Source organism: Melanerpes formicivorus, unplaced genomic scaffold (assembly GCF_026170545.1).
Source record: "Melanerpes formicivorus ecotype bairdi unplaced genomic scaffold, bMelFor1.0.p_v2 SCAF_4, whole genome shotgun sequence".
In the NCBI taxonomy this organism is placed as follows: Eukaryota; Metazoa; Chordata; class Aves; order Piciformes; family Picidae; genus Melanerpes; species Melanerpes formicivorus.
Window position 1 is genome coordinate 18,159,783 of NW_027142356.1, and position 16,838 is coordinate 18,176,620.

Consider the following 16,838-nt stretch of genomic DNA (forward strand, 5'->3'; position numbering starts at 1 on the left):
GTTTTGATGTCCTTAAACTGAGGGGCCCAGAACTGGACACAGTACTCAAGGTGTGGCCTAACCAAAGCAGAGTACAGGGGCACAATGACTTCCCTGCTCCTGGTGGCCACACTATTCCTAATGCAGGCCAGGATGCCATTGGCCCTCTTGGCCACCTGGGCACACTGCTGGCTCATACTCAGGCGGCTGTCAATCAGCACCCCCAGATCCCTCTCTGTTTGGGAGCTCTCCAGCCACTCCGACCCCAGCCTATAGCTCTGCATGGGATTGCTGTAGCCAAAGTGCAGCACTCGGCACTTGGACTTGTTAAATGACATCCCATTGGATTCTTGGATTGGATTGGATCTCACCCTGCAGAAGGGTAAGCTTAGCCATTCAACAGGCTCTTGAAGTTTTTATAACTGATGTTGCCTGTCTAGAAATGGAGTTATGCAGCACAATGAGGAAATGAGCAGCAACAGGAGGCTTAAAAAAAACAGACCACAGCAAACAAAAATGATGATGATGACAAATGCAGTACAGAATAATGATTTACATACTTTTCATCAAGCCTGATTGATAGAGATTTCTTTGCTCAGCATGGAAACTTATCAACGGCATGAAGTAACAACCACAGCAGGAGATTCTTTGTGCTCAAAACCTTCTAATGTGTGAAGGAAAAAAGAAATTACATCTGGGCTAAGTCTTACAAACTGTTATAAGCTCTTGGTTTTGTTCAACATTCTGAAAACACAAGATGCAGAATGGAATCTTTTTTATACTCAAATTTTTATTTGCAGAAATGTGAGCAGTTATATGTGAAAACAGTTCGCTGACTGATGTATTTATATGTTAGTATGACCATGGTAATCCAACTTAGTTTATATTTCAAGGGCACTTTTTTAAGAACAGAGTTTCCTCTTTCAGAGAGAAGATCTTGAGCACTACACAGTGACTTAAAACTGATGCAATAATTTATCCCTGATAATATAATCCAGCAAATAATTTTGAAGGAAGCAGTTATTTATAATTAAATTTCTTATAGCAAGACTTCTGGAGATATTATCTAAGAGTTTAGAGCTCTGCAAGAGTACTAATCATCAGAAGAGTTTCATGACTCTCTAATTTTCCTCTCTGGGTTCCTCTGGCATCTTAATTAATTGATTCATAAACCAAATGAGATACATATTTAGGATTAGGAGTATCTGGACTAAGATAAAATACTTTTTATTTTATTGTATTTCTATGAAGCTAGATTTGCTATTGGATTTGAGGATTGTATACCTAGAGAAGAGCATCCCCTGTACAATTCTAGGCAATCTGATTTATCACCAATACAGTTCACTATGTTACAGAATTCATACTAGATGTAGTTTGAAGTGAAAACAAAGTGAAAATTCCTTCAGTCCTCCAAAACTGAAGAGAGCAGAAATACTAAGGTTTTGACATTTTATTACTCTTTGGGTTCTTAAGAACCCATTTTTGCTTTATCTTTAAAATCCCATTTTGCAAAGAGATGTCCATATCACTCTGTGATTTTATTTTTTCAGTATTGTATTCAGCAGTTGAGCTACTCGTAAATTTTCTTTGAGTTTGATAGGTAATATGATTTTTTCCCTCCATAATTTTACTAGTGTTGACAACTGCTGTAAGTGGTCTGATGCTGCCATACTGTTGGCAGTATTCATCTGCCATCACATTGGGTGTAGAAACCAAGTTTCTAAGACAAGATATTGAGAAGAGTGTGTATGTGATTTCTGAATGCATCGCTTGTTCCCTGAACCATGTCCAATGCTTTTTAAATGGTGGTACTTAATTCTAGCCAGATGCTCCAGGAAATAAAGAAGAAATCCACAAATGAAAGCATTTTGATTAGAAATTTCTCCTTCTCTACCCCGATGGGAGAAAGGCTGCTGTCCTACTTGTTTCCCAAGTAGTTTGAGAGAACAAATAAGAACTCATCAAACACTGATAGAACTAAAAGAAATATCATAATTGATTTTTTCATCTACCTCAAGAGTTGGGAAGTAGATTCAGCTGGATCACTAGAAGACTAAATGTATTTGGGACATCATTGGTAAGTCCATTAAAATTTCTGCATCTATTACATAAATCAACAGAGAGCAAGAGCATGTTATTTAGAACAACATCTTCCAAACTCAGCAATAAAATCTGAAAGACCATCTTTTCCATTTCTAATGCCTGCAGGAAGCAGATAAGGGAAAGTTTCATGTCTTCTCTATCCAGTTATATTCCTTCCTTCCTACTACCTTCTAGTTGCTTTAGTACTTCATGATACTGTGTTGCATTAAAAAGTAGCTCTTTCCACAGGATAACCTTCACAAGGGTTATACAGTGTTTTCCAGCCTCTTTAGTAGGTGAATTGGATTAAATGAGAAGGAGTCTTTCCCTGGAGAATAACATATTGCTACATCAGAGTGAAAAATGTATGAACTGCTCCCCAGGGAACTGAAGTAGGTAGGAGGAGTGCAGTGGTTGATATGAATGATTAACAAATAAAACCTGATCCGGGCATTAGCAGGGGAGTTGGACTGGTTGATCTCCAGATGTCCCTTCTGACCCCTACCATTCTGTGATTCTGTAAAAGTGAAATAGTGAAGCTAGGCTGTTTTCTGCATGAGGGTCATTGAAGTTTCTTTAATCTATCTAAAAAAAAAAAAATATTACTTTTTACTCTCTCTGCGGCATAAAGGTATTAAGCTCCTTTTTCAGATAAATTGGAAAATAAAAACCAAAACAGGATGAGAATTTTAACCATGTAAAAGTTGGTGTCTGTGTATGCATGAGGATGAGGAAACAGAGGTATGGACTCATTTTTCCCTCAGCATTTGGGAGATGGTGGATATTAGTTTAAAGAATCTCTGTAGTCTGCATGTCTAACAGGTATATCATAACTGTTTATGTCTTTAAGTTACGAATGTTTAGAATAAAAACTAAGGTCCAAATATCCTTATATAATTTGGAAATTTACAACTGAATCTAATCCAATGTAATCCAATTTAGTATTAAGACTTTCATCTGTCCTTAAATGCCTGATCATCACTGATAAAAGAGAAGAATCTCTTAAGCGGTGTAATTAATTCATGTAGTGAACACCAATATCACTCTCTTAACTACACCAAAATAAATTGAAGACATAAAAATCATTTGGGTAGAATAACCACTTATCAAGTAACTAAATAAAGAACACTTTAAAATAATGGAGAATTAAATTTTAAAAAAATGAGGAAGAGAGGGAAAACTAATGTTTTTAGGATTATGGTTCAAAACCTTTCCTTTCAGAGATGGAAATCTGCAAGCAAGATAGAGCAAATTTTATGGGAACTTCTGGGATAAATTCTTTTCAGATAATGCAAACCTTGATGCCAGAAATTCTGTGAGTGCATGATCATTGCAGTCACCCCATGTTTCTCCATCTCATTCGTTAGGGGATACTACAATTTCTGTACAGTGTCAGAAGGATGAGAAGCCCACGCAAGCATTTCCTTGAAATTTTCTTACTGTAACTGTTTCTGCAGCTGCCCAATTTCTAAAGACAATATTAATTCAAATGCCTTTCTGCCTTCTGTTTCTTCCTTTAGGTCTTTCTCTTTTGTTATTCTTTCTATCCTGATAAGCCGCTTATAAATAGGTACTTAGCATTCTGTCAGTAATTCCTTTCCCTTTTCCATCCTTTACAGGCCACCTTTAGCTATTCTTCCACAGGTTTCCAATCATGCCAATTATCACAAGCTCATTCTTCTGAGAATTTGGGATTCAAACTTCTACCTTACTGTTTCTGTAAGTAATCAGTGATACTAGTTACCATCCTGCCAACAATGACACTGTCAAAAATGAGTGGAATGCACCTCACATAAAAGAGAGAGGCAGCAATATGTTGGTAGCTCAGTAAGTTCAATAGAATTTAACGAAATTTAACAGTGGTTTATCAAGGTTCAATATTTTTGATGGCAAGGCTGACATTATTAGTTACGAAAAGATGAAATGTGCAAATTAAGGTTGATTTAGAATCAAGTTAGAATAATTCATATAGAGACCAAACCCACAAAACACCTCCTGTTGAGTCACAAGATTCAGAGAGCCCCTCTTTGTCTTCTAAACTTCTAGCAGAGCTTAAGTGCAGTCATATCCAGTCTTAGACTTCACAATGGTTTATAGCTAATGGTAGTATCTATACAAAGTATATATTAATTGTGAGTAGCTACTTGGATTACTAATATTTCACTAGTATTAATGCAGCATGTTATCATTCACTTACCAAAGATCTGCCGTTGTTAAAAGGTTTCTCTGCCTTGAGAAGCAACATTGAGCAGGGTGTCAGCTGAAGGACTTTTGAAGATCTGGTACATTGGCACAAACATGCTTTAATAACATTTCTACATACATTTTTAATTCACCTACTTTTGTTTCAAGAAAGGTGACTGGCATAAGGTCTTAGTGTTCATAAACGATTATGCCCTGCATAGTTTTGTTGATATTCATTTGCAAGGAATGTCCACAAAATTCAGTCAAGTCTGCGTTAGGTGGGACACCAAAGGAACTAGGGGAACAGAAAGGACTATGTATAGCACAGCTTGTCTGGGAGACAAAAAAGCCGTCTTGGTTCTGCTGGTGTGTTTTTCTCGCTCTCCAAAAGTTGCTTCAGACCAATAACTATGGAAAGAAATTCAAGGAGCCAACACTTTTTCTCAGGGGAGAAACCTAGGTCCACTCTATTGGATTGCATTGCAAATGGTTTCTACAAGACACTCCCAGTCTGTTATAGACTGCTTACAGTAGCTGTACTGTGTTCTGGGAGGATGTGGCTTGGTATTTACATGCTTAGTACTGCATCCAGAATATGGGGGTACTAAATTTATCATTGCTCATTTGAACTCTCAGGTTTGGGTTGTTCAGTAGCTTTTAATATCAGGAAAAAAAAATGCATAGGGTTAAAAATACATACTTTAAAAATAGGTTTTGATTTTGGTGGTGGTTTTGGTGGTTTGGGGTTTGTTTACTTTGTTGTTTTTTGCTTATTCATTTTTTTAGAATTAGAGTATATTTTAGAAACAATTTAGTGGAACTTCTTGAAAATGTTATGTACATCTCCAAAGGCAAATTGTATATTATGTAGCAAAAAATAAATTGCACACTTGTAGTAAATGTTTTACATTTTATGAATGCTTTGAAGGAAGAGTTATTACTCAAGGACTATTCAAACTTCTTGAATGTTTTACTACAATCTTACAGACGCTGTGAGGCATGCTATACTTGAGGCAAACAAGGAGAGGGAAGAGACAAACATGTTGCCTTTTTTTGCACTGTCTGGTGATGCTTGGGCAAAGTATGCCCTAGTCATAAGGATAGCTGGAAGAGGCATGACTTTACCTAGTGTAAGGAGATTGACAGATTGATAGAATTCTTTCTCACATTAAGATACACTTTTAAAAGTCTTGTACTCTTCTGGCAGCCTGAAGGACAGAGTAAAATACTGATACAAGAAGAATAAATACAAAGTGCTTTAGGCTGACATTTCACATTTAAGCAAAATCCAGGTTATATTCACTGCTTCTTGTGATAAGAGTCCCTAGCTTTTAAAAAAATGCCACACATGCAGTATTACAGAACAGAGTACATAGAGCAAGCTTGCTATTATCTCTGTCCAAACCTATGTTCTTCAGCTAGAGAAAATCAAATAGGAATCTTGGAAAGACCCCTCAGGTTCTAAAATTTTACAGCCCCATCTACACTAGGGAATTCTGCCAGTAAACAGGTAACAACAGGATATGCTGATACAGATGCTTTTTATCTCTTCCCCTTAAAAATGTCCTTCCTGGGAAAGTCTCTCAGCAGATATGTGGGTAGTCCTGTGTCTCCTACATATTCATCTAACTCGTTTTATAGTAGATACACTTAACTTGGAGGACTTGGGGCACCCAAATCCAGGGAGTCACAGTTCCTTTTCCTGTATGATCTTATTCCATATCATCTATGTCTTATCCCTTCATCCTGTGATCCTCCAAGGTTGCTCTTCACTCTTATCCTTCTCTCAAAGGTATATGCTGTGCATCTAATCCTCATTTCTATTTTGGAAACAATATTCATAGCTTCTATAGCATTTCAGCTACTAAACCATTATATGTTACCTTGACAATAAGAAACCTGAGGGTAATGAAAACAGACAATTGTTTCATGGTCTATCAAACACTTGCCAACTAGCTCTGCACCCTGTCAGCTGGTGCTTCTAAATTTCTGAAAAACAGTTTGGCTGTATTCTCATACAGATTCAATATAATTAGCTGTGTATGTGCAAAAGTTCTAGATAGTGAGCTTGCTTCCTCTGAGGCTCTCAGCATGGAAATATTAAGTATAAAGGAAATATGCAGCTCCCTACTAATATGTGTCAGTGTCCAAGCAGTTTACAACAGGGATGATAGTTATGCAGATGGAGGTAACAGAATCTTACAGAAAGGTGATTCTAAACAACGTAGAAAACAAGAGAAAAAACATCCCAAGATACCAAAACTGTATGATGTGTCCTTCTCTAATGCTGTTAGCTTGTGCAAAGTATTTTGGGAGTACTAGTGAATCACCAGGAGATTTCTCTGGTAGCAATATTGTTTTCATGGAATTTGTCTGCTGTTCCTCAATTCTGGAATAGGGCACTGATTAAAAAAAAAATAATAAAATTGAACATGTCAAGAGGAAAGAGTAAATATTAAGTGGGAAAGAGAGGCAAGCTGTTTTTTCACCAGGTAGGCAGAAGTTGCAAACACTTCATTGGGTGTTCTTGGCTGAGGGAGATTCAAAAGAATGCCTCAGAGTACCAGGCATACATTGCATATTGTGATGCAGCTCTAGCAGAGTATTGGGTATGTATTGTAACTATTTGCTATCTCAGGTACACACAGTAAGTGATCGGCAAAAGCTCATTTTAAAATAAGCCTTTGATGCAGTGTAGTATTAAGCCTACGTTTAACAAAAACTGAACACATTAGCACTAACATTCAAAGCTTGTAAATAGTAGTCATAACTGAATTTCATATTTTAAAAAAGTTGAGCATGAGCTTTCTGTTTAACCTTTCACTGTGTGAACTTTAGTGCTGTTCTCTAAGCGGTAGAGATACTGGTATGATTGTTGCATTGGCTTCGGAGAATGACTTTGCTGCTTAGAAATACAGTTCCTGGTATTTCTGCAGCATTTGTTTGCTGTCTGAAAGGTATATAGTATTCTCTTGCACTTCTTAAAACATCCTTGGGCTCAGCTATTTTGTCTAGGAAGCTTTCTTTTGATCTTTCCTCCTTTGCTATGTCAGAATTATAACTTGTGCGTGAATTTTCATTTTGTTTTCCTGAAAGTGGATTTATGATGAGCAATTAATTTGGTTTTGCTGAAATATTTTGTAGAAAATATTATCTGTAGGAAATAACAGTAAAAAACATTCAGCCATTTTGCATGAAATTGCCGACAACATCAGTAGTAGTGTCTAATAGTATGGCCCATGTGTTTTGTCAATTAACAAGAGGTGTCCTTCCCCTTGACAAATTCTCTGTCTTACTACACGCACGTTAAGAGATTTGTTAATTTGTGACAGGATTACACTTTGAAAAATTGTCATAGTTTCTTGGTATCCATGGAATAATTGCAGGTGTCTTGTAAGCATCCTAAGACAACCAGGTGCCCATGTCACAAATTCCAGCTTCTGTTATCTTCTAAAGAAGCATGAATTTGCAAGGAAGACTATGGGATTTGCACATCTAAAATAGTGTTAGTGCAATACTACTTTCCTTCTTACTGCTGTGTTGTAGCAGGAAATGACCTGCTGAGAGGAAATACAAGTGATTCTAAAGACAGATCTACACAAATAACTTCTAACAACATTAAAGTGCTAGTCATTAGAACAATTGCAAGGGTTCATGGCTCTTAACAGCAGTCTTAAAACACATGTGCAATCATACTGGGGTGCCAAAAAAACCTTAGGATAACTGTAATGGCATAAGTTCTAGTATCTTCAAGCAGCATTTCCAAGATCAAGAATTTTTATGGATATAACTAGGTAAAGTGTAAGGAACAAAGAGAAACACTCCCATTATAATTTAATATCCAAATTATTTAAATAAATTAAAAAGGAAATAAGCTTCTAACATGTAAAAATAAACGAAGGAGTGGAAAAAAATATTGCTAGAACAGTGTGTAAGTACAAAATTGTAATAACTTGCATGTCTCACACTTCACGACTGACGTTCAAAACGATTAATGTCATTGTCAGTTATCACTAGGGGGCACTCCTCTCCTAAACACATTAAGGAAAAGACACGAACGACGCTTACGTTTCTTGGTGGGATGTTTTGAAAATGCACATGGGTCTATTTAAAGAATTTTCTGTGTTTCTAGAAGTAAATGCTAAAGGTAAGAATATGTTGGTAATTAATTTCTTGTAACATTCTTTGAATTTGTGAATATTTTGTCTAAATTAATTTAAAAATAATTAGAGTGATTGGTGACTAATTTTAAAAGATGCCTTGATGAAATGGCATCTCCTTAATTCATGTCAGTTAATGATGACTGTTATTAAATAACTTATTCCCACCTAGAATTCAGAGGTACTCTCACTAGACTGTCATGTTCTTAACCTTCACTGTTAGTTAGTAATCATTAATTTTACACTAGTTAATACTTCCCTATTCATTATCCATATACTTTTGAAGAGATTTGTAACTGAATAGCCTTTTACTTAAAGGAACAAAATATAAATGCTTTCCAACTGTTCAGTGTACGTAAATTGCTAATTGTTAGCTTTCTTCAGACCTGTAGCCCAAGTATGTGATTCCTTGTGTGTACATTTTCACTGTGTAAATGATTTTATTTCCAGCTACATAAAGAAGGCTGTAAGTGAATAGAAATAAATAAGATCAGGAAAACGAAGGTTTTTTTAAAAAAAGGAATCAGCCATTAAAAAAAAAAGAGTAGCAGCACTGTAAAGCATGGAACAGTATTATAAATCAAACTTCACAGGTTTCAGTATTCGCTTTTCATTTCAGTTTGGTATAACCTGCATGCTCTGTAACTGCCTGTCTTTTTTTATATTCCCAGTGCATATGGCCTAGGTTCAGGGATAAACAGATTCAAACATAATTCCAAGTCTTGAGTGACTAATGCAGACTTCCAGCATGCATAAAATGACCTGGATCAATTGATCAATGGAATCTATCCATTAAATGCTACATGTGGAAGATAGTTTGCTTCTGTAGTTCTAAATCTATGCACCATTTTCAGAACAATCTCCGAGATGGCATTAAGATGAAAATTTTATGTGCATGAGTTCTATGACACTAACTAAAACTACAGTTTCTGTTTTAATCTGAGAACTAATGTCTGTTCAAAAATGGTGAAAGTAATTGTCTAAATACTTTGTGTTGCTATTTTCTCTTATGGTCTACCTAATAAGCCAGATGGTTAGAAACGTCCTAAGCTCTGACCAGTCTCTGTTTCAGAACTACACAATCTACAATCCCTCATGGTCTCTTTTAAGGTTTAGACACACCTCTCTCTTACAGTGACTGTGACTCTGAACAGGTTAGTCTTCAAAAGACAGCAACTACAAGAAGCAGGCAAGAAATTCTGAACAATTTGGAAACTTACCATTCAGTTACTTTTTGACAAAATGAAACACATTTTAAATGGGATTATCTGTTAACTAGAGTACCATGGAAATTAAAATAGTAACAAAAATGATCACATAGCAAAATATTTAGTTCCTAGATGTTCTGATTAAGACAAGCTGCCAGTTTTGAAACACTGTTGCCAATGAAAAATCAGCAGCCTAGTATAGGATTATTTGGCCGCATATTGCAATAAAATATAGATTTGTACAAATCTACTCCAAATAGCTTCAGCAGCCACAGTGATCTGAAAGGCCAACTGTACGCTATAGCAGTGTTGTGTTGTGTTCTCGTTCCACATCAATTTTTTTACCTCTGAAATAGACCACATATGTGATTAAGTTAAAAAAAAATAGCCTAAGTGGTCATCTGAAAAAGTGAGATGAAAAGGAATATGTAAAAGTGAAACTCAGTATGTACTCTGAAAATCATGGAAAATGAAATTATTAAGAAGGAAGTGATTTTGAAAGACAGTCATTGGCAGGAAGGTGAGAAAAGATAAGCAAAGGTGGTTTTAGGGTGAGTTACACCCTAAAAATTCTACCTTATTTTTTGCAAGATTTAAGATTAATTTACTTTTAAATTATATGGAAAGTGCAATGATTACAGCAACAGTGATATTATATTAAAAAACAGAGAGATTCACAGACCTAGAGTGCATATTAAGGTTCTTTCTAAAGAAATTGTACATAATTGTGTAGCTTTCCTTACTTCTGTATGATTTGGTAACAAGGTAAGCCACACAGCATGTGCAATAGCATCTACAGGATCAAATCAAATTAATGAAATGAGCACAAATGTGTACTCTCATCAAATTACATATTTAATTAGAAATGGACTTGGCTCCAACAGATGTGGTTTTGAAGAAGAAAAATATGCCAGTAAAGTCAACCTATGTAATTTTGAAATGTCTCACATAGGTATAGAAACAGAGCCAAAGAACAGATGTGGTTTGTGATCAGATTAAAAACAAATAAACTGTTAACTGATGCAAAGGAAAGTATTTCTGTATTTGATACATTTGATCTTAAAATGGTTCAATTATTTGACCAAACTTTGCAATTTTATTAATACTTTTGTAAAGCAGGAAATACTACACCTAGGTTTTGCACAAAACAAAGCTAGAACCATGTAGAATGTCGAAGAAAATGAAAAAATCTTAATGTCAGAAATTTAAAATGTCTTAATATTAGATTTGTCAGTAAATAATTGTCTTGATTGTCACATTATGTACAGGCTGCAACTATTGTTAAGAGAGACATTTAAGAATTTTAAGATCCCTATCTCTTCAAAATAAAAATGTAAACAAAGGCTTGTGGTCAGGGATATTAGAAATATTAGAAAGCAGATTAATTAGCATGCCAAAAGAACTTTACTAAGATAAGGAGGCTACAGCAAGGCTGGGAATATCCAGCTGTGCAGAACTATGAAGGAGGAAAAAGTGGTAAATGAAGAATCAAAAAGAACCCCCACCTGTTTAATCAACTGCAATGATTAGAATAATTCATGGATTTTTTTGAACTGTATGATGAACAGACATTTCTCAAGAGATGCTGATGATCTCTTCAGTAAGGAGAAACAGGAGAGCTTGTTTCAGAGAAAAAAAAAAACTTTTCTGAAGACAGCTAGCAAGGCTTCTTTTTTTTTTCTCTTTTTTTTTTTTTCTCTTTTTTTTTTTTTTCTCTTTTTTTTTTTCTCTTTTTTTTTTTCTCTTTTTTTTTTTCTCTTTTTTTTTTTTTTAATGTCATTTTCATGTGCAAAAGAATGAAGACCTAGCCTGTATAGTAACTATCTGGGTTGGTATTTGTAAAAACCAGTTTTATTACATACTTCATCCTCTAGCTTTACCTGTATTAGAAACACTTGCAGAGATAAATTATACAAGTGGATTTGCAAAATGATTGAGAATCTGTAATTAAATAAGGTTACCCAGCAATAAAGCGCTTTTCCCATCACAGTATCATCCACAGTATCTTTTCTTAAGCACAACTCAAATTGTACCTCTGCATTTCTGAACAATAGATTTGGGATAATAGGAAACTTCAGTGGGTAAAAGTAGCAGAAGTATCAAATTCTCTTTGCTTACCCTTATTTTTCATTTTTGTCTTAGGATGAAAAATGTGTCATAGACTGTAGAGAACAGAAACTGTGGGGAGTATGACTTGGAGAAGTACTGACATCTTCCTTAAACTTCTAGGATACTTACAGAAAATTGTGAAGTAAATAGCTTTTATCCTTGTGGGGCCTGAAGGTACAAAAATCGCTTGAAATCAAAAGTAACAATTTTCAAAGCATGTCTTGAATAAGTAAAAGACTAGAATCAGGGAATACAGTGACAGTTGAGTCCAATGCAGCTTGTATTATATGAAAATTTCAGATTCTTTTGTGCTTAAAAGTTTTGGATGAAGAAAAACTCAAGCCCCATGAAATTCCCCTATTTTTGAAGGCTTGAGTTCCAAGATTTACCTGTTGGAAGTCCTCTTGCATTTGCTGTGGTTGTTGGGGCTATACAGAATGGCAGAAAAATTAGACAACATCAGGCAGAGATGTCACACCACTAAGATGATATCTTTTTCAGTTCTAAGCTTGTGAGGACTTTGCTCAGACCTTTTCTTGAGATGGCTTGCTGCCTCTGATCTTGGACAAGCACATTCATCAATGCCTTATTCTGACCAGTATATAAGCTGTCAATAAACACAGATAGATGGAATGGTTAGTGCCGATCATGAGTTCTCATCATCTCTGGACGTTAGTTGTGTCCGGCTTTTTCACAGTAGTCATGTGAGCAGAGATCCATGGGTGTTTATCAATCTAATCATTCTAATGAAGAATGACAGAACTATGAGCACCTTGGAGCACTTATCTCACAGGTAAATTATTAAGGACTAAATTGCAATGATAGGAGAAGAATAGGGAAAGTCATAGAAGACCAACTATATCAAATCTTGAAGTCTGCAGCAGTCTAAAGTAGAAAATGAAAGTCAAGGAGGATTGAAAGATGATTATTTCAAAGCAATTCAATACACAAGTACAAAAAAAAAGGGGAAGTTGAGATGCAGCTAGCAAAAGATACCCTGGTTAATGAGAAATCGTCGTGAACACAGAATATATTTGCATAAAGAGGGTAAATCTGAGGGAAGTACCTGTTGTGAAGGAAGAACAGAAGAAACAAGAATTTAAAACCCATGTACTGAATGTTAGTGGTGGCTAGCTCAGCCACATCACAATGACAAGAGAAGAGGGATTAGATAAGACTTTTAACAACCCTAATAACTCCATTTTGTAATTTTTGTATAAAGAGAACAAGTGAAGTACCCAGGTCACTGTAAAACAAAGCAAATAAAATGAGTTTCTTTAAAAAGACACCTTCAAAAGAGTGGTTTGGAAAAAAGGGCCACAAAATGAAACTCCTGTTGTTCTGTTCTCCGTTTTTTGCAAATATGGGCTCAGTTAATTCAGTACACTATTTCTAAGTGTCTGAGAAGATACCAAAAAGATGCAGAGCAGCCAGCATGTTTTTGACAGAACAAATCATATCAAGCTCAAATAATTTCATTGCATGTGGTAGTCCTTCTGCTCTGCTCAACGGTGAGAAGGCATAAACATGGTATTCTAGTGTTCTAGGCAGTGATATAAAAACCAGGTAGCCTGCTCTGAAAGATTCAACAGCATAATAAGTAATTAGAGGTCCCAAAACCACAGTGTAAGTTTGTAACAGCATAAAATATGTTAATAAATATATCACAGGGATGAATGAGGTATAGTATAGAAAAAATATCACACAGAAGAAGATAGTAGACTGTTATTCATGTTGTTACAAGCTTGAATTGCAACAACAACAAAATGAAAAAAAATCTTCTTTCAGGTAATGGAAACATCTTAGACTAGTAAAAGTCACTGACATTGATTAATATGGAGTTTTCCATCACTGACAGAGACTCCACTGATAGCGACTCTGTGGTCTAAAAACAGATTTACATTGACATCTGCCAGGAATGACAAGGGATATCTGTTTTTGCCTGTGGGTAATGTGATAGCTCGATGGTTCCTTAGGACTCTCTTCAGCGTAATTTAAAAAAAGAAAAAAAAAATTAAGGGTTAAGTTTATATTTGAATAAACTTAACTCCATGATTTAGTGCCTTAAATGAACACGTTCCTTAGTTGCAGGAAGTGGGTAAAGCACTCGGGGCGTAAATTTCATTTCATCATTAACCTAGACACACAAACTTTTCTTCCAAGATACTTCTTGGGGGCTCTATTGCATAATTTCAGCACCTTTCCATATAACACACAGATGTGTATACAAGATATGTATTTAGTCCCTATCTATTATATTTACTCCTATGTGTACTCCTTACAAAACATCCGTATCATTAGCAATGATCTTGTAATCTTCTACAAATGTTATTACCAGCTACGCCATCTTCTTTGCTATCTCACTGCATGCTCCATCAGCTAGTCAAAGTAACCTCAAAAGTTATAATTTTAAACTAGTATGTCTTAATACTTGAAAAATCCCTATTACTGAACACTTGTAAAATGTATCATATTTTGAGAGGACAACTTTTAATTAGTAACAGTAATATTTCTTAACCAAACAACGATGAAAAGAGTTGTTACCATTAGTATTATTAATTTATTACTACTGTAGTACTGGATTCCCAGATACATCTTAAAGATGCTATTGTGGGGCAAAGCAGTATGTAGCAATGCAGACATACTTACTGTGAGAAGTGTATGTATATTTAAAATAAAGGAAGAATAATTCTCAAGATATGCAAATTCAATCTTTGAAGAACACTGAAATTATTGAGGGGAAAAAAACTTCTTAGTATTGCATCTTCAAAATGCCATTTCAATCAAGTATCCTTTCTTTTGTGTTCTTGAACAAATGGAATTACCAACGTCTGTAAAGTCCTTGATCAGAATGAGGCTCTTAAACCAATTATGTGGAGATCAGAGTGCTTAAAATTATAAGGAATAAATTTAGAATTATTAAAGACTTCAAATAGTGTGGCTCAGGCAAAATTACATATAATTGATCATTTAGTCTGTGTTGTCAGTAGAAGCTGCAGTCATAGGTATGGAAGACCACTTTTTTTGACAAATTGCAGTGCAAGTTTTGTAAAACACAAAATGTACCAGTGCTTCCTTTTCTGAAGGATTTTACTGCCTGTGTAACCCAGCCACTTTTGTTCTTCTTCTCCAAGTATGGAAAGATGCATGATAAGTTAAAAGCATTGAACAATATTATCTGGATGAAATGTGAAACATAGGTGAAGTAAAACCAAAAGAGATTACCCTTGATCGCTAGGTAAGTGGAAGCCACAGGTTTGGGGATTGGAAGGTTTGGGCTTTTTAAAAAAAAACAACATTTAAGTGATTTAAAAAAAAAAAAAAAAAGGTAAAAACCCATTACCTTTAGAGAGAAATTTTTCTTTTGCCAAAGGGCAAAGTGATTTGTAGGAAATTAACATTAAGACTGACAAACTAGATGTCAGGAAATTATTTTATAAGGGACTGCTTCTATCACCCACCCAGAGAACGACTGTTCTATTGATTCTTATTTAGCCTCTGTGCAGTTGCTCTATCCCTTTGCTTTGAATTTTATGATTCATTTATTACAGGATATAATATCATTCTGGATAGGTAGCATTTTCAGAGTTGGGCACATAAATCCTAATCTGGCAATCATCCTCTATATCTGTCAGAGTGGTGACAAGATTCTCATTGATTTTAGCAATACAGGCTTAGGAACAAAATGACATGTATTATATAGTGTATGCCACAGGTTAGCAGATTTAATTCATACTTTACTATCTGCCTGTAGTTACAGTTTATGACCAAACTCAAAACCTGCTAAGAACAATCAAAATCTCATATTCAGTCCTCCTTTAGTGTGAAGTGGTATTTTTCTGCTTATTAGACCTGGGAATCTCTTGATGCACTTGGCCCTAGTTTAAAGTCTGAAAGTAACTCTCGGTTCTTACCATAGAAAATATTTTCAGATATTGTACTAGAAGAGTTGTGCTCTCTTAACACACTTAGCACACTTCTATTGTGGGTTAGTCTCAGCTAACAGCCAGACTTTTACCCAGCTGCTCACAGCAAGCCCCAGCAGTAGGATGGGATGGGGTAGGATAGGGAGAACAGGAAGAACAGGAGTGAGAAAGCTCATGGGTTAAGATGAAAGCAAGGATCCTGTCTCTAATTATTTGCTGACAAAAACTCAAATGGACTTTTCTGGAGAAGATTAATTTATTGCAAATCAAAATAAAATTGTAATTGCTCATTTGGATAGTAGGAAATAAGAAGACACATCAAAACTGTAACTTTTCTCCTATCTTTCCCAGCATCGACTTCATTACAGACTCTTCATCTAGACCAGCACAAGGTGTATTTGTTGGGAGGGGTGATAGTATGTATGGTTTCTCTTCACTACTTCCTCCTCATGCTTTTGCTCTGGTTAGTTAGGCATAGCTTGCCTCGTGGGTTGCAGCCTTTCAGGAGAGTGTATTCCATACAGGCTTGCTACAGTTCCTTTGCCTATATCCATTTGCTCTGGTGTGGGTCTTCCAGGGGCTGAAGTACATTGCCCATTTCTCCTCTCTTTCTCTCTTTCTGACCTTGCTGTCCCCTCCTTACATATTTGGTTGTGGTGGTGGTTTTTTTTTTTTTTCCTTTCCCCCCTCCCTCCTACTCCTCCTTCTCCCCCTTTCTCCACACAGCATTTTTGCCCTTTCGTGTTTATGCTTTCATAGCTCAGCTGTAGCCCACAGTGCCTCCAAGGCAGAAATGGCTCGAGCCAGCTGTCCAAACATGGGGCAGCCCCATACCTTCTCCCACAGATGCCACTCCTGTAGTCATGACATAGAATCATGGCATCAATAAGGTTGGAAAAGACCTCAAGGATCATCAAGTCCAACCTGTCACCCAAGACCTCATAACTACACAACCATGGCACCATGTGCCACGTCCAATCCTCTCACAGAATCACCAAGGTTGGAAGAGACCTCAAAGATCATCAAGTCCAACCAGTCCTTGTCCCCCTTCTGCTACTGAAACCTTGTGACATGCAGCCATACCAACCTAAAATGCAGAGCGTTACTAAGTCTAGGGAAAAAACCTAACATCATAAAATTAGATGAATTAGGTCAACAGGATGGCAGATGGCACCCAAATTACGTATGAA